General features: G+C 38.2%; 1 protein-coding gene across 1 annotated transcript in view; it reads left to right on the forward strand.

Annotated features, from left to right (window-relative positions):
* Positions 1–25,225, forward strand: part of TMEM132C (transmembrane protein 132C) — a 554,441-nt gene that overhangs the window by 173,413 nt on the left and 355,803 nt on the right. The gene's annotated exons all lie outside the window — the stretch shown is intronic.

Here is a 25,225-nt window from a genome sequence, read left to right on the forward strand (position 1 = left end):
ACACAGGAAGATGAGTCCTCCTAACTCCAGGTCCAGCATTCTATGCACTATGGGACTATCCAGCTGCCCCACAGGCATCTCAAAAGCAGTATGCCCCAATGTCACTCTACCCATTCATCCTCCCAACTGTTTTGCTTTTGTCGAGGATACCAGCATCGTTCTAGCCACCTAGATTTACAGCCCTGAAGTCATTCTTAGCTTTTCCTTCTCCTGTCCTCTCATATTTATTTATTTGTCAGGTCTTTTCAGTTCTACCTTCATGTAATCTCTTGTAGCTCATTCTTCTACCCACTCACACAGCCACCTCCTGGTTCAGGCCATCGTCACCTCCCACCTGGACAACTGCAATGACCTTCTCATTGGTCACCTTGCTTCCTATCTCTGCTCTCTCAGGTAGAGCCATAGATTATATGGATAAATAGATAGATGGAAGGATGGAAGTAACAGAAGGGAAGGGAGGAAAAGGGAAGGGAAGGGAAGGGAAGGGAAGGGAAGGGAAGGGAAGGGAAGGGAAGGAGGGAGGGAAGAAGGAAGGAAGGAAGGAAGGAAGGAAGGAAGGAAGGAAGGCAGGAAGAAAGGAAATAGAGCAGGTCAGTGTTTCCATGCATATTAGCAATGGTGGCAATTACAATGGAACTGGAGTGGCCTCTGCACTTTCTTCACTCTCCCTTCCTTCCTTTCTTCTTTCCTTCTTTCCTTCTTTCTTTCTTCCTTCTTTCTTCCTTCCTTCCTTCTTTCCTTTTTCCTTCCTTCCTTTCTCTCTTTCTTTCTCTCTTTCTTTCTCTCTTTCTCTCTCTCTTTCTTTCTTCCTTTCTTCCTTCCTTCCTTCCTTCCTTCCTTCCTTCCTTCCTTCCTTCCTTCCTTCCTTCCTTCCTTCCTTCCTTTCTTTCTTTCTTTCTTTCTTTCTTTCTTTCTTTCTTTCTTTCTTTCTTTCTTTCTTTCTTTCTTTCTTTCTTTCTTTCTTTCTTTCTTCCTTTCTTTCTTTCTTGTCTTTGCCCAAATCTTAAACTCAGTGCTCTCTGAAGCCCATACATTGCACAACAATAGGCTCCTGCCCAAACTTCGATTAATGCCTCTTTTGGGGACTTTTTTGGCTTCAGAGTGATTATCAGTAGTAACTGTTGCTCTTTCCCTCCTCGTTTGATTTGCTTATTTATTTTTTCTTTTGCTCATTAAATCCATTGCATCCTGGGCCTTCTCTAATCATCCTGATGAATATCGGGTCACTGGATCCAAGTGGCTCAGGAGGGGAAAGTGAGGCTGGTGACCTTGCACAGCCCTCCCTCACTCAGATCAAAGTCAACTGCAAGTCATGTCATCATTTCTCTGATGTCATGGTCTTTTTCAAAAACGAAGGACAAACACAGACAGACAGACCATGAACAGTGAAGAGCCACATCGCACACTGGCAGTATAAGAGTCTAAATTATAGAGGAATTATTTGGAAAATTTGTTTGAGTACCAAGATTTTATCTCTTAGGAATCCAAACTCCTTTCTCACTTGAATTTTCCTGTAATGACTGATACCTTTATGTTATATTTTCAGAGTGTTTTTACACCTATTATTTTATCCATGGAAGAGCCATGTGGTTTAAGAAGCAGGACAAAATAATTATTCCCATCTCATTGAAAACTGAGGCACAGAGAAGTTGAGGGACTTATCCAAGACCACAAAGCTAGTTTAAAAACCAGGGCAAGAACGCAGGTCTCTTGAGCATCCAGCTCCAGGCTCTTCTTATCTACTTGGACAAAAATCATTTGGCTCTCTCTCTAGGAGTCTCTGCAGGATACCTCTGGGTTCTATTAAGCTCTGAAGGAGGTGGGAAAGTATCCTGTGACCCAGACTGTCTGTCTGGTTCTAATTAACAGCTCCCCTTGCCCTATCATGCCCACCCCTAGAATTGCATGAAAATCAAAACTCTTTCCCTCTCCCAGAGTTTCCTGTTAGCTCAGCACTAGAGTGTAAGGGATCTGGCTATGATGTATGTTAATAATGAGCTGATAATGTGAACCAGTCCCACATCAGGGAGAGCTGGTTCCTTTGGTGTGCTGCCAAGAAGGTCAGAGTTGAATCACTACCTTCAGTTACCAGAGCCCAGTCCTAGGGAATGGGCCTGCACCTCCTGAGTTTGCTAGAGGCCTAGTAGAAACCAGACACCACTCTTCAGATTCCTGGCTTGAGACGGCTCTGATTTACCACCAAACACAGGTTTAGAGGAAACATGTGTCAGAGTCCCCCATCATTTTTTGGACTGACATCTAAATCTTGGCTCTTCTGAAATGGAGCCCTCAGGATTATCCCTCTTTCAGAAAGCTTTTTCCACCCATTTCCTCCAAATTAATAACAGCAAGTGTCTCTATCCCCCTTTCCCTGAAAAAAATATTTTTAATATATATATGTATATATTCATACATATATATATTATATATATGCATACATATATACATATATTCATTTACATTATCTCAGTTAATCTTCACAAGACTTCAGTGCAGTCAAACAAACAAGTTCACATCAAAATCCCTATTTTTTAAAATGATGGAACTGACCTCTTTTGGGCTTAGTTTCCATATGTGAAAAGTGACATACTCATTCTATTGGAAACCCCTCCTAGTTCTGACCTTCTGGATTCTAAGGGCCCCCCCCCACCTTACTTTTGATACTCTCTCTCTTAAAACCCCTTCAAATTCTAACATTCTCTGTTATAAGGTCTTTCCCCCAGCTCTGGCATTCTATGTTCTAATTTTTATATTTTTAACATCTACGTTTCTGGATAGTTTAGCAATCTGAATTGTCCTCTATGTTTAAAATGATGAACATGAGATACCCTACGATATTATTAGTCTGCCAGAAAAATCTTAGTTATCAGTCAATAAGCATTGTTAAGCACCTACTATGTTCTATGCACTGTGCTAAGTGCTAGACCGTGGTCACTAAATTAGTGTTTAATACTCCCACTCATGGTAGAATGAGCAGAGCAGGTCCCCAGAGGGGAGGCTGCTACTGCTCTCAGTGGCATATGGGAGTATTCCTGTGGGTGCTTCTTCACCTCATACTGTAGCTCAAAAGCCCCTGCTTCCCCTTAATATTCAGCCAGTACGCTCAGTTAAGCTTTTTAGAAAAAGTATTTACTCAGATGTCATAACAAGAATCGTAATTACAAAGCATTTGTTGCAAACCTGGATGCATTCTCTCACCAATGCATAGAGTCCATGGGGTTAAAATTGGGCATGAGTCAAAAATATAGCAGTTGTGAGGCACATATATAGGAAATATATGTGACCAATGCTACTTAGAACTCTGGCACTGGATCTCTACATCCTTTCATGAGCATTCTCATGAATTCTCTCCTTACTGAGAGTGTGAAATCAGTGATGGACAAGTCACTCTGAAGGTCAGCCTGGCTGGCTCCTGAGAGGGCACAGTATCTCTCATCTGGAGGAGTTATTCCACTGTGAGGCTACTTCAAACAGGTCACTTGAACTGGACTGGGCTGCTGCTCAACTGGAGTGGGCAGGTTGCTTATTGGCTGCATGCATGCTGGATCACATAGGTCCCTGAGGTTCTAGACTAGGCTGAGAAAGCTGTTCAGCATCCATGATTTTCATAGATTGAGTCTCTGCTCAGTGAATCAATTCGCTAGACTCCCTGGGTTCCATCTTTGATGGACAGCTGCAGTCTTCACCACCTTCAGGCTCTGGATCTACTAGGTGTTGGAGTACCTTTGCAGCTGGAATGTTAATAGTGCTTTTTTCAGCAAGGACAGCAACCCATAGCCTGGGATTGGCAGATGCTTCTCCTATTTGACTCTCTTAGAGACCAAACTCTGAGGCTTATTACCTTCAGTCAGATGGTGGGAGAGATACATCTTCTGCTTGACAATTCTTTTTAGTTCCAAGGAGGCTTTCCTCCATGAGGGACTCCATCTTCACTTATAGTGCTCAGCTCAAAGACCCTTTCCACATTGAGTGAAGTGGGTCAAGTCCTGGGTCAAGTTCATTGTCCTGAAGCCTTTCTCTTTTTCCGTTCAATGTCTCTTTCCCTTGTACCTTTAAGCTTGTTGAAGTCTAAACCTGGCACACACTCATATGAGATTTTTTGAAAGAAAAGTGTAATGAAACAGTTTACAAAGATTTTCTGCAAAAGCAGTTAGAAGAAAATGGAGAATTCAAAAATTAACAGTAACTCAAAGCCACACACCCTTGATTTCTACTAATTTGGGTCTGACTAGACTTGTTTAAAAGTATTTATTCAGGTTAACAATAAATAATTATTATGTTTTTCTATATCTTAGGTCTGAAAGATATAACGACAAAAATGAAACATTCACTGCTCTCAAGGAATTTACATTCTGTCAGGGAACATGTGGTATATACACAGATAAAGTATTATAAATAAATGTGTAATTTATGATTTATTATTTATAAATAGCATAAAGTATTGTTAGAAGAAAGAGCATATTACCTGGAGGGTTGAGGAAGTCCCCTTTAGCAGGGGACAGCTGAGTTGAACTTAGAAGCAATGCTAAGAAGCAGACAGTATGCTAAGAAGCAGAACAGAGGTCTAGGTCTGAGTTCAAAACCAGCCGCAAGACATTTACTAGCTGCGTGACCCTGGGCAAGTCATTTAATCTCTAATTGCCTTAATCCACTGGAGGAGGAAATGACAAACCACTCCAGTATCTTTGCCAAGAAAACCCCAAATGGGATCATGAAGAATTGGACATGACTGAATGACTAACAATGACAAGCAATGCTAAGAGGGTGAGATGAAGAGGAAGAGTTGCTCTAGGAATGGAGAGCAACTTGTATAAATATGGAGATGGGAAATGTCATATTCAGCTCAGAGACCATCTGTGAGAGAAGTTTGGATGAAATGCCAAGCACCAGCATGGAATAGCATGCAATACAGCAAGGTGAGGTAACTGGGTGGTACAATGGATGGAGTGCTAGACCTGGAGACAGGAAGACCTCAGTTCAAATCTAGCCTTAGACACTTCCTAATTGCATATGACCCTAGACAAGTCACTTAGCCTCCATCTGCTTCCCTTTCCTCATCTGTTTAATGGAGATAATAATACACCTAAATACCAGAGTTATTATGATGATAATATGAGATAATATTTTAAAATACATTGCAAACCTCAAAACTTATAAACATAAGCACATAAATGGCGGTTGTTATTGTTGTTACTTTCAGATTTTAAAGGACTTTAAATTCCTGGGTTAGAAATGTTTATTTCATTGCAATGGCAGCAGGAAGCCACTGAAGGTTTTTGAGCTTGGTAGAATTCCAGCCTCAGATACTTCATAGCAGTGTGACTCTGGGCAAGTCACTTAACCCTGTTTGCCTCAGTTTCCTCATCTGTCAAATGAGCTGGAGAAGGAAATGGCAAACCACTCCAGTATCTCTACCAAGAAAACCCCAAATAGGGTAATGGGGAGTAGAACAAGACTGAAAAAACAATTGAACAAGTGATATATTCAAATGTGTATTAAGAAGAATAATTTGACACTTATGTGAAAAACACATTAAAGAGGAAAAGCCTAGAAGCAAAGAGAATATTTTGGAAGCTACTCTAACAGTCTAGTATCTGTGTGAATGAATGGAAGTAGCTAAATTCAAGTGATGTTATGGAGATAGAATTTAATAGGCTTGGCAACTCATTGGATATGGATGATGAGAGATGGTGAGGAATTCAGATGACTTCTAAGGTTTATACCTGGGTGACTTGAAAGGATCATGGTACCTTCAAACAAAATGGCAGAGGTTAGAAGCAGAATGTTTTTTTTTGAGGGAAATATACTAAAAACTATTTGGGACCTCTTGGGATTGATATTGAAGTATACAGGAAGGCATTGCCAATGTTCAGTTTGAGTTCAGAAAAGAGATTAGGATGAATATATGGACATTGATTTCTTACTATATGCAAGGTACAATGGAAGAGAGTGATGAATGAATGATTTTCTCTCAATGGAATTCAAACAGCATTATTAAATACTTATGTGCAAAGCACTACATTTCACTGTGGGTATACAAAGACAAAAATATAACAGTACTTGTCCTCAAGAAATTTGTATTTTATCTCATCTGTTGGAAAGTCAATCATCTGACAATTTTTTAAAAAAATCGTTTTGTTTCTTCACTTAGACATCAGATCATTGTCTAGGGAAAATTTATTTTTCTTTCTCCATGAACATAAAACCTTGATGATTTTTCTCAGAATCACACAATTTCAGTTTTGGAAGAGACCTCTGAGACCATTTAGTCCAATCTATACCTGAAGAAGAGTTCCCTCTAGAGCACGCATGACAAGTGACCATCCTGCCTTAGCTCAAAGTGATGATGACTTCACTGCCTTCCAGGGTAATACATTTTACTTTTGCACAACTTTCTTGGCAAGAAATTTTTCTTTATATCAAGCCTAACTTTGCTGATTTGTCTCTACCTTCTTGCCTTTACTCCTACTTCTGTCCTCTGGAGCCATTTGAGATCTCTAAAAATATATCACAGCTCCCTGAGCTTTTCGTTTTCAAGAATGAACATGCTTAGTTACTGCAACCAGTCCTCATGGCAAAAGCATGAGACTCTTCATCAGCATCATGGTGTCATGGAGAACACGTAGGATTTCAAGTCTTAAATACACCCATTAATAATCTACTCTCAGACACTTACTGTGTCACTCAATCTTCCCCTGCCTCAATCTTCCCATCTGTAAAATTTGATAGTTGGATTTAAAAAACAATTAATTCCAATACTATACAGATTATTTGGGAAAATTGGAAAAGAAGGAGTTCTGCCAAATTCTTTTTTTATAACACAAATATGGTTCTAATACCTAAACTAGGAAGAGTCAAAACAGAGAAAGAAAATTATAGACCAAGTTCCCTAATGAATATAGATACACAAATTTTAAATAAGATATTAGCAAAAAGATAACAGCAACTTATCACAAGAATAATACATTATGATCAGATAGGAGTTACTCCAGGAATGCAAGGTTGGTTCAATGTTAGAAAAATTATCAGCATTATGGATCATATCAACAACAAAACTAACAAGCCATATGATTATCTCAATAGATGCACAAAAAGCTTTTGACAAAATAAAACAACCATTCCTACTGAAAATACTGGAGAGCACAGGAATAAATTGGAGCCCTCCTAAAAATAATAAGTAGTGTCTAGCTAAAGCCATCAGCAAACACAATATGTAATGGGGATGAGCTAGATTCATTTCCAATAAGATTGGGGGTGAAACAAGGATGTCCATTATCACCTCTGTTATTCAATATGGTACTAAAAGTGTTAGCTTTAGCAATAAGAGAAGAAAAAGAAATTGAAGGAATTAGAATAGGCAAAAAAGAAACTAAGTTATCACTCTTTGCAGACAATACAATGATATATTTAGAAAATCAAGTAAAAAACTACTTGAAATAATAAACTACTTTGGCAAAGTTATAGGATAAAAAAATAAACCCACATAAATCATCTGCATTTCTGTATATTACTAACAAAGCCCAACAGCAAGAGATAGAAAGAGAAATCTCATTTAAAGTTACTGTAGACACTATAAAATATTTGGGAGTTTACCTGCAAAACAAACCTAGGGACTATATGAACACAATTAACAAAACACTTTTTGCACAAATAAAGTCAGATCTAAGTAATTGCAGAAACATTAGTTGCTTGTGAGTAGGCTGAGCTGATATGATGTAAATGACAATTCTACCTAAATTAATTTACTTATTCAGTGCCATATCAATCAAACTACAAGAAAATTATTTTCTAGAGCTACAAAAAATATCAAAATTCATCTGAAAGAACAAAAGTTCCAGAATATAAAGAGAATTAATGAAAAGAAATGCTCGGGAAGGTGGCATAGCCCTACCAGATCTCAAATTGTATCATAAAGCAGTAATCATCAAAACTGCTTTGTATTGGCTAAGAAATAGAGAGGTAGACAAGGGAATAGATTAGATACAGAAGACACAGTAGTCAATGACTATGGACCTTAGCTTCTGTGATAAGAACTCACTGTTTGAAAAAAAAATGCTGAGAAAATTGGATAATAGTGTGGCAGAAACTGGGCATAGACCAATGCCTGACACTGTATACCAGAATAACATCTAAATGGGTACACAATCTAGGAATAAAGGCTGATACTATAAACAAATTAGAGGAGCAAGGAATAGTTTATTTGTCAGATTTATGGGGAATGGAGAAATTTATGACCAAACAAGAGATAGATAACGTTATGAAATGCAAAATGGATAAATTTGATTACATTAAATTGAGAAGTTTTTGCACAAACAAAATGAATGCAACAAGATTAGGAGGGAAGCAGAAAACTGGGAAAGAATTTTTACAACCAGTGTCTGTGTTAAGGGCCTCATTTCTAAAATATATAGAGAGCTGAGTCAAATTTACAGGAAAACAAACCATGTCTCAATTGATAAATGGTCAAAGGATATGAACTGGCAGTTTTCAGAGGAAGAAATTAAATCTATCCATAGTCATAGGAAAAAATGCTCTAAATCACTGTTGATTAGAGAGGTGTAAATCAAAACAACTCTGAGGTACCACATCACACCTATCAGATTGGCTAACATGACAAAACAGGAAGATGATAAATTTTGGAGAAGGTATGGGGGAATTTGAACACTAATTCATGGTTGGTGGAACTGTGAGCTGATCCAACCATTCTGGAAAGCAATTTGGAACTATGCCCAAAGGGCTATAAAGATGTACATAACCTTTGACCCAGCAATACCATTTCTAGGATTGTATCCTAAAGAGATCATAAATATGGGGAAAGGACCCACAAGTAAAAAAAAATATTTATAGCAGCTCTTTTTGTGGTGGCCAAGACCTGGAAATCGAGGAGATGCCCATCAATTGGGGAATGGCTGAACAAGTTGTGGCATATAAATATAATGGAATGCTATTGTGCTATAAGAAATGACAAACAGTCAGACTTCAGAAAAACCTGGAAAGACTTATATGAACTGATGTTGCATTAAATGAGCAGAACCAGAAGAACATTATACACAGTAACTGACACAGTGTATGAGCACTGTTTCTGACAAACTTAGCCTTTTACAGCATTAAAACATTTTCAAAGGATTCTTGGTACAAAATGCCATCCACATCCAGTGAAAGAGCTCTGGAATGGAGACTGAAGCAGACTGTTTTCTCTTTTGTTATGTTTTGGTTTTGCTTGGTTTTTATCATTGTTTCTCCCATTCATTTTAATTCTTCTATGCAACATGACTAATGTGAAAATGTGTTTAATAAGAAGGTATATGTAGAACCCATATAACATTGCATGATGTCTTGGGGAGGGAGAGGGAGAAAATTTAAAACATATGGAAGTGATGGTTGAAAATTGAAAACAAATTAATTAAAAAAAGATTAAAAGAGAAAAAATTCATAGTTGGACTCATTGGTTTTTAAGGTTCATCACTAAAAGTATGACCTTCTGACCATGCTACTCTTCTTACCCTATATGCACTCTGACTTGTCAGTGCCTTTCCTAAAATTTAGCACCTAAAACTGAGTGAGAAATTCCAGATGAAGTACAACACAATTCTTACTGGTGTATTTCTGGAAGATTTGCCTCCATTAATACAAACCTAGATAACATCAACCTTCTGAGCTCTATTCCACACCAAGGGTTAATGTTGACTTTCAGTCCATTAAAATCTCTAGAGCTCTTTCAGGTGAACTGTTATTTCTTTTTATTTTTAACCTCAATGTGAGAATTTATATTTATTGCTATTAAGTTTTATATTATTAATTTGTTCTGGCCAGCATTCTGGCCTGTGTTATGGCCTGTTGAGAACTTTTTGAATGTCACTCAGTGTCCCTCACAAGTTTGCGGAATCTGAAAATTTGGTAAGCATGTTCTCTATGTCATTGATAAAACAGAGATCTTCTGAGTTAACACCAAACTGGTTAAAATATGAGTTTGACCATCCAATCCAATAATTATTTATTAAGTTCCTGCTATGTGCCAGGTAATGTCATAACTAGTGGGGATACAATGAAATAAAAAGAAACACAGTCCTTACGATCAAGAAGTTTATAATCTAACAGTGGGTGGGGGAGACAAGACAAAAAGAAGACAGGAAGTTGAAGGTGGACAGGATACCAGGGAGTACCTGCCACAGGGGAATCTTGTTCGATGAAATGAAAACCAGGCAGAGCAACAGAGTCCGAATGAAGTGAGCTTATAGTCCTGTTTCTGCCCTCTACAAAGGAAGGGTTTGGGAGGAGTTTGGTACTCCACCCTGCAGCCTTGCAATCAGAAAGTAGAAGAGACTGTGAGAAGTATCAATCAAGGCTTGATTGAACAACATGGTTGTGAGTTTAGAAGCTTATCAAGGAAGGAGCATCTTGCTCTCCATAGTTGAAACCAGGCAGAGCAGCAGATGCGAAGATCCAATCTATTTCAAATCCATTCAATTGTAGTATCAACTAGAGAGGCATCATAGTATACTGAACAGAAAGCCATTCTCGAGCTAGGAAGATTTGGGATTTATGTCCCACTATCTCTAGGAGTCTGGGCAAGTTACTTAACTTCTCAATCCCCTGGGTAATTCTTAAGATTATAAATGACAGAGAATATGCCAGACTATTTTAGGAGAGAGAGAAGAACTTATTTGGAAGTTCCTATGCCAATAAAATCTCAGGTCCAGTGTTTATCTATCGTCTAATTCATCTATCTCCATCTTTTCCCTTAGAATATCATTAGAAACTATTAAATACCTTGCAAAAATATAAGCTATATCTAGAGTATTCCTCTAACTTACCAGCTATGAGGGAAAAAAAGAAATATATTTAGCTTGGTATTACCTCTTCAGAGTTTCTTACGTTTGCTGTCTCATTATAATCAGGGAAGGAGGGTGGGTGGGAGGAAATATGGGAAGAAATATGCCAGCATCAAGAGGAAACATGGTGCCGTGAATAGAGAGTTGGTCTGAAGTGGAGAATCTTTTTTTTGAAAGAATCATTCACTAATCTTTTCTTTGCTAGAAAAGAAAATAGCAAATCACTCCAGTGTCTTTTCCAAGAAAAGGTCAAATGGGGTCACAAAGAATTGGAATGACTGAATGATAGCATTCTTTTCTTTACTAATACATTCTGCTAACAGAGCCTCTACCAGACTGACTCCTCTAGTAGAATTTTTATCATGCCTCTCCTTTCTTTGAAACTTTTGAAATCTACTCTCCCAAAAGCCAGGATTAATATTGGATGGTTCTTGGCTTCCCCATCCTTGGTTATTGGAAACATTTAGAATATCTCAAATGTTATCCAACCCACTCTTTCCCTTGATCTAATTCTAGGTTCAAAGCACTGTCTGTCTATAGTGTTTGTGGGGCATTCTCATAATTGAATATATCTAGTCAAGAGGATTGAACCAAAGGGAAATGGAGAGATATACGATGGGAGGGGATAATCTATTGTGTGTTTACTAGAAGTGAATTACCCACAGACAGCACCATGAAAGATATCATCAAAGAGATGTATATAGGAAGAGCTGGATGGGGCTATACAGCAGGAATGAGGGATAGCAGATTGGTAGGATGCCTGATGGCTTTGGTACTCATGTACTGTAAAAAGGACCAGAGAAAATCCCCCATAATGTTGGAAGGGGGGTGGTTGGGAGGGAATGCCTTTTGTAGCATTTATGGGAGGAAATAAACAAACATCAAGAGGAAACATGGTACCATGAATACAGAGTTGGTCTGAAGTGCAGAGGACTTAGATTCAAATCCTGCTAAAAACATATGCTAGCTGTGTGACTATGGGAAAGCCATATAATTTCTTGATACTTAGGCAACTCTGTAAAAGTTCAAGTTGTAGATAAGTTGTGAACTGCATTTGTTGGGGCAGTTTCCTTACTGGGAGCATGAATCGTGTTCTACCACCCTCCCTTCTACTCCACCCCTCCTGCCAGAAACAAAGTAAAACAAACAAAAAACAACCTGGAAAATAATCAAACAGTAATAACAGACTTGGATGGATTGGAGTATTTAACAATAAGACAAAATGCAACTTGGAACACTCTCCATTGAAATAATTAAGTAGAAGAGAATGTGTTTGAAGAGAGTGTTCCAAGTTGCATTTTGTCTTACTGTTAAATACTTTTAAAATATCAATGAAATATAGAAGTAGTGCCATTTTTATATATCTTACACTTCTCTGATTTCTGGTTCTATAGGTGTAATCTACTATAAAATTATTTTTAGGAGCTTGCCTATACCCTCATGACTTCACCAAGCATACCCCTCATGTACACATAGACTGTTTTTATAAAGTTTGTATAATTGTGAGCAAAGAAATACAAGGCTTTATGGATGTCTTTCCTGATCACTCTCTTATGCTAGAATTATCATTTGTAATCTTTTCTATCCTTTTGAAAATTTCTTCTCTATGTGGAATAACTTGACAATTAATCCCCAGGTGTCTTTCAAATTGAGTATCCTCCAACACAGATTTAACCTGTATGACTTTGTTCAGATCTTTCCATTTTTATCAACTTTGTCATCTAAAATGATATTGTTATTCTGTGACATAGGATATTAAGTGAGAAGAGGTGGAGTCCAAATGTGGTGCTTCCTCTGTCATCGACGATGAACATAGATCACTACAAAAATGCTGAAAAATCGATTCCCTTTTGCATCTGTTTGTTTCATTTGCCAGTTTTATGTACACATTCTTTAGAGATGATTAGTTTTAACTTGCTCTCCTGCCAAGCACTTGATAGACTTGTTTTCTCATTGACTACTTTTAACTATTTTGAATGCACACAGTTCATAATCTTCTACTCTCCTTCTCTATGATGATCCTGTAATCTAAACGAGTGTTGCTTTTGGCTGCTGTTTATCTCTTCTTGGCAAGGAGATGAGATGTTTCCTGGCTGAAGCAGCTTCTGGGCATTTTCAGCTTTCTCATTATTCCAACTGCTTTGCAATCAGACCTCCATATGACAAATCAGATGACAAATCTTTCTATTGTATTAGAGTCAATGTCTTTACTTTTGTCTATTTCTCATGTTAGGAATTTCAGCAACTTCTTTAAACAAGTCAGGTTAGACCTTACAACATCATCTCATCTTTATCCTTTCTTCTAACAGCATTTTTTTGACCTTTGGTCTCTTCAGTCAAAGAAACAGTTACTTGATTCTGAAATGACTGCTCTGTCTAATTATTTCCTGTCTATTAAGTGGTTGGTTTTATTTTTAATTTATTTCCTACAGAGCTTGTCATATCCAGCACATTCCATCTCTCATGAAGAAAATATTCATGTGGTACCTCTATGAAGCTTTTCATTGCTTTTATACATACATACACCCATGTATACACACACATATGTGTATACCCATTTGTATATATACGTGCATATGTATACATGCTAGACATATATACATATACATGTGCGTATACACACACACATTTTCCTTCCCTGTGCCTGTTTTCTTTTTCTTTCTGTTTTACCAAATCAGCAAGAAAGGGTTTTCTGCCTACGCACTCAGATTTCTTATTAAAAGAATAATTTCTATTTAATCCTTCATACTAGTATACCAAAATAAAAGTACAGATGTAAACCAGTAAAGCAAAGATAATTACTTGAAGAGATTGAATGAGCTTTAGAGAATAAATATGTGTATAATACAGACACACATACATATATTTGTGTGTGTGTGTATATATATATATGCATATATATATATATAATATGTCACTAATTAGTGGGAAAGAAAAAAATGCAGACCACATAAAAATAATAAACTTACTTAACTTGTGAAAAGCCCACTGTAAAGATTTTTTTTAAATAAAAGGACAAGAATGCTGTTTCCTTTTTATTTACAAGAATTGAGATAATTAGGACTCAGGATTAATGTAAGGTTTTATCGAAAATAATGCCACCATCTGTGATGAATGGATGCAGCATTCTCTGAATAGTCCTAGTTAAATGCTTTCAAACCATATGATAACTGAAAAGCAGAGGCAGTTATTTAAATTCTGGTGTGAGTACTCACATTAAACTTCTTTACATTCTTCCTAAATTTGAGTTGGGTTATTTTTTTTTCCTTTTCTTCCATTTCTAAAGTACCGAGAAATATCATAATATTATGTTTCCTAGCTGGATTGATGGAGTTTATGCTGGTCTGTAATTTCAGATTGTAAATACCCATGCAATGAAAAGCTCTCATGTTTAAACAAAAAAAAAGGAATATTATTTATTTCACCTCAAAAATTCCCTTTCTGAATGGTTTACCTTAGATGAGTCGTGAAAGGGAACACAGTAAAAAGCCTTTGCCGAACAGCAAAATTTGGTAAATACAAATAATTATTTAAAAAAAAAAAACCTTTTCATTATATAGCTTTGCCTCTGGGTAAGATAGATGTAGACTCAACAATCTCCTTGATGCTGGCTTTTGCTATCTCATATGCATGGAGCTTGTGAAAGTAAATGAGATGTTTCTGATATTTTTCTCAAAGCTGATTTTAAATATAGGACTTATTGGTGGTGCTATTAGAAGACTCTGATTAAGTAGCACCTGACAATCATTGTGGAGTTCTCTTGTAGAGAAGGAGGGAAAATATCCCCACTGGGGCTCTAAAAGGCATCTAAGTGCCTGCTTTCTTAACTGAGAGTTTTACTGTTAGGAAATGGCAAACCAGCAATATGCAATTTCAGGAAAGGATGCAGGGGTTTGTTCAGAAACTCCATTGAAACTAAATAATCCATATATCAAGGTAGCTTTTGTTTCGGGGAGAAAGAAACAATGAGCCACATTTAGCAAAGAAAGACAATCTATATCTTGAGAAAGTTAATAAATAACAAATAGGGGTGGCAAGGGGGAGGGAATCCAAAATACCTGCTGCCAGCTTGTGTTTCAAGTGAGCGGCTGTGTCTTGAAAGAAAAGTACAATCTGGGTTTTACTGGAGGAATCACAGGTAAAACAAGTTTCTGTGTTTCATAGGCATGAATTTGAGATGAGTGACAATGGAAACTCACTGAGAGAGAACTCTTGAAATGATGAAAAATGTCCTCCTCCTATAATTCTTTGTTTCTCACCTAAAACTTCCTCTTTATCATATTGAATACTTCTGCTTCATGATCCTAGCAAAAGACTGTGGCTCCTTTCTGAGGACTAGCTGTGCTGAGAGCTGAAAGAATCATTAACAATAGACTGGCTGGCTGGCTGGTGACAAATTATTGGGTCAACCAAGCCAATCTGAATATAGAAAATCCCCCAGACGTGCAGATCCCTTCTGCTATAGTGGTGATGATAGATTGGTGGATGGAGAAGTTGAATCACAGTTGTTACACTATGAGTAAACATTAAAATCATTTTAGAAAATATGGTATAAGTAGGAAATGAAACGTCAAAGACTTGCATACTACGTAGAAACCTCATGTCAAAGCAGTATCAATATTTTCTTTAAGAAAAGAAATGAAAGGTTCTGAGCATCAATCTACCAATAAGCATTTATTGACACATATTAGGTGCTTAATAAATTTATATTGACTGATTCATCTACTAAGCATTTACTATTATGTAGGCACTATGCTAAGGGCTGAGAATTCAAAGAAAAAGCAATGCACACACACACACACACACACACACACACACACACACCAAAAAACAACTTAGTCCCTGACCCCAAGGGGTGCTTATCTTCTGGGTGATATAATATATAACTAAATCAATAAATACAAGATACATACAGAAAAATGGAAGTGAGCATTGGAGGGAACATATTAAGAATTAAATAATATCTCCTCAGAATGAAATAATTTGATTATAGTTTAAAAGACAAAGCAAAACACTGGTGAATTGCATTCTCAGTGCCTAGCACATAGGAGATGAGTCATATTTGTTGACTGACTGATCCCAAAGTCAGTTGCCTTTATGTAGTCAGAATTTCAATTTGATAGAAGACAATTATTAATTAAAAACTAGACTGGTTCTCTCTGGGCAAGCTCAGCCAGCTCTTAATTCATCAGCATGGTACTCCATCAACCTCAGTATTTCTTCCTATACAGCAACTAGCTGCCAAACTTGTCTATCCTTTCTTTTCTCTCTTAAATCAGAGAGAGCAATAGAGACGCTTCCCTCTATTGAATGGACTACTCCTGAGATACTTCAGCTCTCATCATCTCTAGGTGGCATTCAAGGTCAATAGATAATACTGAAACTCACATCCAGCTCTCTTCCAGAGTGACAGTCTATCTTGAACCACTGAGGAATCTTGTAGGTGAAGCCTATTGTCAGTAGGTTACATTAGCTTCCAATGGAGCTGCTTTTGTACCCCTATTTGTTATTCCTCTCCAGCCCATTCTTGACCACTCAGGCAAGGTTTCTTTAATGTCTTCATTAACATTTTCAATGGCTTAAATCAGAGCTTGGAGTACTCAGTGACTTTCTTTCACTTATGAAGCAAAAACTCACTAAATCTTCCCTGTGAAATCAACTATCCTTATTTAACTAGCTCTTCATCTCCAAATAGTGAATTTTGTGAATTTTATCATTTTTAATCTTAAAATTGCATGCGTTTTGGGACTATAATGCCCTGCGCTTCTAGCCATTTATCAGTTCCTAAAGAGGTCTTCATCCATTATGTCTTTGAAAGCTATGTTTCTTTATACTCACATTTTATTAGTATTTAAATAAACTTTTTTTTTGCTTCCCCATAAGCCACTTCATGGTTCAAATACAAAAGAGATATCAACCTTCATCTTTTACAGGGTGATTTAAGCTTTTATATTTAAGGTAGCATTCATTTTCTGCCCCAAGCTGATTTTTTTGTGTTCGTCCTTCATTGCGGAAGAAGACCATGCCATCAGAGAAACGATGACATGACTTGCATTTGACTTCGTTTTGAGTGCGGGAAGGCTGTGCAGGGTCACCAGCCTCACTCCTCCTCCAGAGCCATCTGAATCCGGTGACCAGATATTCACCAGGATGACTGGAGATGACCCAGGATGAGGCAATTGGAGTTAAGTGACTTGCCCAAGGTCACACAGCTAGGGAGTATCAAGTGTCTGAGATGAGATTTAAACTCAGGTCCTCCTGACTCCTGCACTTGTGGTCTATCCACTGCACCACCTAGCTGCTCTGCAAGCTGATAATATTGCAACTGAAAACTATGTTTCCTTACATATGAATTTTTAGTGGTTTTTAGTAGTTTTTGGTCTAAACTTTTAAGTCACCATCTCTGAGAGAGGCAATAGCTTATAATCCTTTAATACTTGACTTAATTCTTTGTATAAAAACAGTAATTTTTTCTCTCCTTTTAGCACTGAAATACTTATATGAATGGGAAGTACTTTAAAGGGTTAATACCTGAAAAGGCAGCACATTATGCTTATATTAATAAGATCAGAAACCTTTTTGCATATTTGATTAGCTCTACAAGGTGACAAGAGGGATGGTTTTCGATCCAAAATAGACTTGAGTTTTTCTTTTGCAGCTATGTTAACTGTGGTCATATCTCTTAACCTCTCTGAGTTTGAGTTTCAAAGTCCTGAAGGACAGAGACTGTCTTTGCTGTTGTTTTGTATTTCCAGTGTTTTGTATCGTGCTTGTCACACAGCAAATGTTTAAAATATTCATTTGTTTGATCATTCATTTGTTCATTCAGAAGGAAGCTAGGGGTCTCAGTAGATAAAGAGCTAGACCTAACGTTAAGAAGACTCACATTCAAATTCAGCCTTAGATATTAATTAGCAAGTCACTTAACCGCTGTCTTTTCTCATATATAATATGGGGATAACAAGATCACCTACCTCCCAGAGTAGTTGTGAGGATTAAATGAGATAATATTTATAAAGTGCTTAGCCCAGGGCCTGGCACACCATAAGAGCTTAATAAATGCTTGACCATTAATAAATGCTCATTGACTGTTGACTGAATAAGTCCTTTTTTATCTCTCTTATGTTCTTCAGTTTCCCTTCAGGATTCATATTTGAGGCTTTTCCGATTCAAGAGCCTCGTTCATCTCTACTTGTACTTCTGTCCTGGCAAGAATATTTCCTATCTTCTTGCAGAGAGGCAAAAAAAAAGTCATTTTCTCCCAAGTTTTTTTTTCCATTTGGGTTATATGACTTTCATGTTTCCAATCCACAATCTCGGAATCTCAAAAACTCAATTTCCGTAGAAGACGTGGTGTTAAAGCTCACTGAAATGGACAGCTGATGCAATAAATAACACCCCAAACAGTGATGGGTAAATGGTAATAAAGAAAGAGAAAGCCTTGATAAGAGGGGGGGAAAACAGATATGATAAATGAACCTGTTGTCACTTTTCTATCCAGATGTCTATGGGGCTGCACTGAACTGCACCAGGCCTTAATGAACTGGAAGCTGAATTTGTCCTGGGGTCACAGACAAGACAGCGGCTCACCCAGACCTGATGTGCTTTACTGGGGACCTTGATAAGCCCAGATCTCCTAAGGCATGTTAAATAAGCTCCTTTCCCTGAGCTGGTAGGAGAATTAGCAACTGAGGTACAGAGGAAAGCAGTTCTGGATTTCTCATCAGAGGAATGACTACATTTGAATCCCAAGTTGATCACTTATGATTTTGAAGTCATAGGAAACGGGTTTGAATCTTCACTATGACTCAAGCTGTGTGACTTTGAGGGTCTCTTGGACTCAGTGCCCTCATCTGTAAAATGAGGACATTGGAATAGATGTGTGCTGGAAGCCCTTCCACTTCTTCTTTGGTCCTGTGATCCTGGGACACTTATTCTCAGCTATCATCGCACCTTTTACAAGAAGCCTTTCCCCATCCCTCTTAAAGCAAGTGCCTACCCTCCATCCATTATTTACTGTTTATCCTGCTGCATACTTATTTGTATTTTGTGAACTCCTACAGGGCAGGGATTTTCTTTTGCCTTTCTTTGCATTGCCAGAGCTTAGCACAGTGCCTGGCATATAGTAGCTGCCTAATAGATACTTGGTAGATTGACTTGACTAACCTTCTCTGAGTTGGTTTCCTTGTCTGTAAAATGAGAGGATAAGACTGAATACTCTCGGAGGATCCTTCCTAATCTAAATCTCACAATCCATGATTTTGCACTCTAAGCATATAGTCCTTTCTAAAGTGTGAACTGAGCTTGGTTACTAATCTCTCAACTGGGGCTATTTGCCATAAAATTCTTACAAGCCTCCCCCCTCCTTCTAGTCTCTTTCTTCTTCAGTATATATAAGGATTGCCATGAGGTTAATATTGGCAGAGCCATGGTTTTGTGGGTATCACAGACAGTTAAGAAGCCTTAAGTATCTACTCATTGCTTACAGGATAACCTTTCTCCTCCCCTCAGCTAATCTGACTGGGTGGTCTCCTCTCATACTCCTCTTTTAAACAGCCATTCTAGTCTCTTTGATGACAACTGTCCAGCCATATTATTCTAATCCAGGTGCCTTTGTAAATGCTGTTACCTCCACTCAGAATGGATGCAGTTCTATCATCCATTTCTCTGCCTCTCATCCCCTTTCTTTATAGTTCAACTTCCTTATAAAACTTTGCTTGGATGTTCTTGCTTATATAGATCATAGGATCATAGATCTGGAGAAAGACAGGTCCTTGAAGGCCATCCGATTCAGGCCTTTCATTTTACACAGAAAGAAACTGAACATCACAGAGTTTATATGACTTGCCCAATAATAGCAGCTAATATTTACCGAACACTTGGAGATTTGCAAAGTCCTTTACCAATATTATCTGCCCAGTGCAGCTCAGAACTCCTGAGCATAAGTGAATCACCAGCTTCCTCTTCATTTGCTGGAAATTACAAGTGTGTACCACCATGTCTTCCTTCCTTCCTTCCTTCTTTTCTTCCTTCCTTCTTCTCCTCCTCCTCTTCCTTTTACTTCCTTCTTTCATTCCTACCTTTCGTTCCTATCTTGCCTCCCTCTCCCTTCCTCTCTCTCTCTCTCTCTCTCTCTCTCTCTCTCTCTCTCTCTCTCTCTCTCTCTCTCTCTCTCTCTCTCTATCCCTTTCTTAATGGTAACTCTGAGGTGAGGAGCTCCCCAACCCACCCAACTGTAGGTGAGCATCTTTTATGCAACTCGTAGTCTTAGAGTTGGGCACTATGACGTAGAGACATCGAGCCCAGGATGCACACTTGAACCAAAACCTCCCTGAAACCCAAACCCAAACCCTTTTGCTTCCCCCATGCTGCTTATTCTAACGTACATTGTAAGTTAATATGAACTGATAGGATATAAAGAATTTCACCCACTCATCACCAGGAGTCATTTACTACACTGACTGATATTGATTATTTATGGTGTGAGGACAATTAAGTTTTTACTAGGCAATTAGACTCCTGGCAAGCATTTGCACTGCCAGGAGGAAGTGGGGTTTACTGGAAATACCCACCATTGTTAAAGTCTGTTGATTTGTGTTTCTGTTGTTTGGTCTCATGCTTATTAATTACCGTTCACATTTGGATTGGACCTCAAGGTTTAAAAATGCTTTTTCCTCTAATGTCCCCGAAGCACAGTTTGTGATTGTTATTATCTCCATCTTACAAATGAGGAAAGGAAGACAGAGCTAGAGTTATTTGTCCAGAATCACATGGATGCAGACCTGAAATGGTAGAGGAAGTTTCCTTACCTGAGAGTCCCCTACACCAGTGAACTCATAGTTCCTATTTCCCTTTGCCCTTCCCCCAAATAAAAGAATGGATCAAAGGACTGAACAGATTGTGTACCACATATATAGATAAATAAGTACATGGGGCATACGAAGTAGTTTGAAAAGATAATGTACTTCTAGATTCATTTTATATAGAGTTTAACATGTAAATATGTGTATATGTGCATATATATAATATGTTCATTTACACACAAACACACACATATATGTATATAGATAGATAGATATAGAGATAGATAGATAGATAGATAGATAGATAGATAGATAGATAGATAGATAGATAGATAGATAGACAGATAGAATATAAGCTCCTTGAGGACAGGAGCTGCCTTTTTATTCATGCCTAGCAAATGGTTGGTGAAGAAGGATGTGATCAAGGTAAACCTGATGTGGGGAGTTGGCATCTAAGCTGAACTTTAAAGGGGTCTAGGAAAACATGCTGAGAATTGTTTATGACATTCAGAAGATGCTATTAGTAACATCATAAAAACCTTGATCCTACGTAAGCTGCACTAATTAAATAAGCCTGCCAGCTCCTTGGACCAAAGAGCCATAGGATTAACCACTCCCCAAACTTTGTGCGTTCAAACATTCCTTTTGAGTTACAGAAAATATTGGGGGAGAGAATATAGTAAAAAATGTCATATTGATTATTTGGTGATCTTTTTAAGAAATGAATGAATGGGTGAATGAATGAATCAGGGATTCTTAAAACTTTTTGTATCATGGACCCCTTTGGTGTAGCTTTAGTGTAGACCCTTTCTCACAATCATGTTTTAAATGCATAAAACCAAACACATAAGATGACAACGGGAAAGAATTATGTTGAAACTGACGTATCAGCTTATTACATTTATCAATTCAAATAAAGTTGGTGGGTGCCAGGTTAAGAACAACTGAAAGGAAGGGAAGAAGGGAAAGAGGAGAGAAGGAAGGGAAGGGAAAGGAAGGGAAGGGAAGGAATGAGGGAAGGAAGTCAGGGAGGGATTGGAGATAGGAAGGAAAGTAGGAAGGAAGGAAGGAAAGGAGAGAGGGAAGAAATGAGGGGAGGGAGGGAGGAAGGAAGGAAGGAAGGAAGGAAGGAAGGAAGGAAGGAAGGAAGGAAGGGAGGGAGGGAGGGAGGAATATTAATGTGTGTCCTGGACCCTTTTGGCACTCTGTTGTAGCCTGTATCCCCTTTCTCAGAATCATTTTGTATATGCATAAAATAAAACACATAAGATTACAAAGGGAAAGAATTATATTGAAATTATATTGGTTTATCAGTTTATTATAGTTATCCGGTTTTTTTGCAGAATCAACAGACACCAGGTTAAGAACATCTGGAAAGAATGAACGACAAAAAGCTCTCACTATTGCTAAAAAGCAATCCCAAACAATATCTAATCAGTAAATACATTTTTTTGGAAGGGGAGGCTGGGAAGCAGTCAGAATTTAACGTTGTCTGGCAAGTTTAATCTTGGAAAAGTTGCTTGTACTTGAGTTTTAATATGGCCCTGAAACTAGTGGGAGCACAGTGGAAGTGCTGACCCAACCTTCAGCACAGAGGTGCAAACACGCTCTCATAATTAGTGACCCCAGAACAAGCCTTCTGGACTATGGACGAGGAAGAATGTTTTTCCTTTGAAAAGCAATCTTTACCACCGAGTCTCTTTGGCTGGGGCTCAGCAGCTAACTTTGATCTACAAGCCAGTCTCCCTGCAGTGACAATGATTAGCAGAGTTTCCAGAGCTGGAGCTGAATGAAGCTTACCGATATGCTGAATAGTTTGTCCATGCTGTGATTAAAGGGAGGGGCAGGAGGGAAGTGTGTAAGGGAAAAGAGGGTAGCAAAGAATAAGGCTGCCCGTGCTCTCTCCCAGCCTATGAATGGAGGTTTGTTTGGGGTTTCTTGGACCCTTTCTGAAAGGAAGAATACATGGAGGTGGGCTCTGGGGGGAGTTTTGCAGAGTTAGCAAAGTGGGTCACCTTAACGTCTTAGCATCCTTGACAGGACAGCAGTCTTCTCTGGAGCCAGCCAAGGGCATGTAGAGATAGTTATGTGATCTTTGCGAGTCACTTAAGTGACTTGTTCCTTATCTGTTGGTTGGCTGTTGTCCTTTATTCTTTGAGAGGACCAAAATGACATCACTACGCTAGAGTCCAATTTCAATGAGTTCAACTTGGGAATGACAGTACTTCTTTATCTGTAAAATGGGAATAGTAGCAGCATCTACCTCACAAAGTTGCTGTAAGGATCAAGTGAGTTAACATGTAAAGTGCTTTGCAAACATTCAAGTGTTGTACGAATGCTTGCTTTTATTAGACAGCTAATTTGGTCTTTTCACCAGTAATAATTTAGTTCTTAAAATTCTTTTGCTCACTGGTTTTGAAAGTTTCAGTGGACTTTAGGAGACTAACTAGCGCAACCTCCCAGAGAAGGGATTTGCCCAAAGTCACTTGGGTACTAAGTGTCATAACCAAGACCCCCTAATTCTAAATATAGTGGAGGGTTTTGTTTAGTCAGTCGATTTGGTTCTTTTGCTACAGTGGTCCCCCTCCTCCCCTTTTTATTTAGCAATTTGGTTAGTCTATATTTCTGAACGTCACATTTTTGTTAAAGTGTAGTAACCAATCCATATTAACTGACTAGGATGGTTGGCCTCTCTATTGTTTGGTTTTAAATGTAGTGAAAAATCTGCATTTCAAATTAGAACCAAAGTCTTAGATACTCAAAAATATGTCCCACTGTTGATTATAATGAAATTTTTGGAGTGTCTGGTCTCTAAGGACCTTTCTGATTCTGGGAGTCTGAGTTTGCATGGGATCGATGCCAATTCCTTGACTGTGATATCCTCTGTTGCTATGGAATGTTCATCTTTAGTGGACAGGTTTGACCCGGACTTTGCAATCCATGGGTTCAGAGTGAGACAATCTCCTTCCAGTTTTGAATGAAGATGGTTACATGAGAGTGAAAACAATAGATGTGCCAGACTGCAGTCTGATCAGAATTGAATAAGTCCCCCTCCTCTAGATGAGGCAAAGGATAGAAATTCTTTGGAAGAACAGTTGCAAAATGATAACGATGATGATGATGATGACAGCTAGTATTTATATAGCACTTTAAGATTTATAATGCACTTGATGTATGTTATCATATATGATCCTCATAACAACCCTGGCAGGTAGGTACTATTATAATCCCCATTATATAGATGAGAACCAAGGCCAAGAGAGATAAAAGGTCTTGCCCAATGTCACATAGCTAGTAAGTATATGAAGGAAGGATTTGAATTCAGCTCTTTCCTCCTGACTCCATGTCCAAATTCAGGTTCTACCGACCTAGCTGCAACATACATTGAATTACTGTTGGGATCCATCACAACGAATTTAAAGGGCTTTGTGCAAGAGTAAAATAGGTTGGTCAATGTTGAAAGCTATTGACCTTTTTAGTTTGTATATTTAAAGGAAGTTTGTATATTTAAAGGAAAATCATGTGGCTTAACTGAACATATTCAAAGGAGTATGACGAGGGAACCAAGGGCAACGAGGGATACTACCATAATATCCATGTCACTCACTGGGGCAGCAGCAGCTGAAACTTCCAATAAAAGATTGAATGAATAGAGCTCCAGTCAGGGACATCACCAGAGAACGACAGCAAGATTGTATTTAGACAATGACAGTAAGAGAAGGAAGTGCACAACAGCCCCAGAATAGGCAGGTGTCATTATATGGATGCTTCAGAGTTAGCAGGTTCCAGAAGATGAAGGGGATGCCAAACAGAAGAAGAGGGCGTAACTAGGGCAAAGAGACTAGATCCTGAATTGCTACAAGTCTTTGGCAGAGAGGCTAACTTGTGTAGTGGATGTAGTGATGGATTGGAAATTAAGGAGATCTGGGTTCAAATCCAGCCACTAATGCTAGTGGTGTGACCCTGAGCAAGTGACTTAAGCTAAGATTCAGTTTCCTCATCTGTAAAAAGGGGGAGTTGTGTTAGATAGTCTCTAAGGTCCCTTCCAGATTTCACTCTATTAACCTGTGATATTTCAGAAGACTCTTTCAATAATGACTAGCATTTATAGAGAGGTTTAAAGTTTGCAAAGCACTTTACAAGTACTATTTCATTTTCTCCTCATACAACACTCTTGGCAAGTAAGTTCTATGATTATCCTCATTTTACAGATAGGGAAACTGTAGCAGACATCAGCTGAGTGACTTGCCTAGGGGAGAGGGAAAGAAAACAAACGTTTATATGGTGCTTATTATATGCCAGACATTACACTGGGCTAAGAACTTTTTTTAAGGTAAGCAAGGTTAAGTGACTTGCACAAGGTCACACAGCTATAATAAACATTTATTTATCATGTATTTATCTGATATATTATATTATTTATCTGAGCTCAGATTTGAGCTCAGGTCCTCTTGACTCCAGGGCCAGTTCCCTATCCACTGAACCACCTAGCTGCCTGCTAACTGTTTTTTACAAATATTATCTCATTTGATTACACGTGGTTATACAGCTAGTACATGTCTTATACCAGATTTGAACTCAGGTTTTCAG

Source organism: Notamacropus eugenii, chromosome 4 (genome assembly GCF_028372415.1).
Source record: "Notamacropus eugenii isolate mMacEug1 chromosome 4, mMacEug1.pri_v2, whole genome shotgun sequence".
Classification (NCBI taxonomy): domain Eukaryota; kingdom Metazoa; phylum Chordata; class Mammalia; order Diprotodontia; family Macropodidae; genus Notamacropus; species Notamacropus eugenii.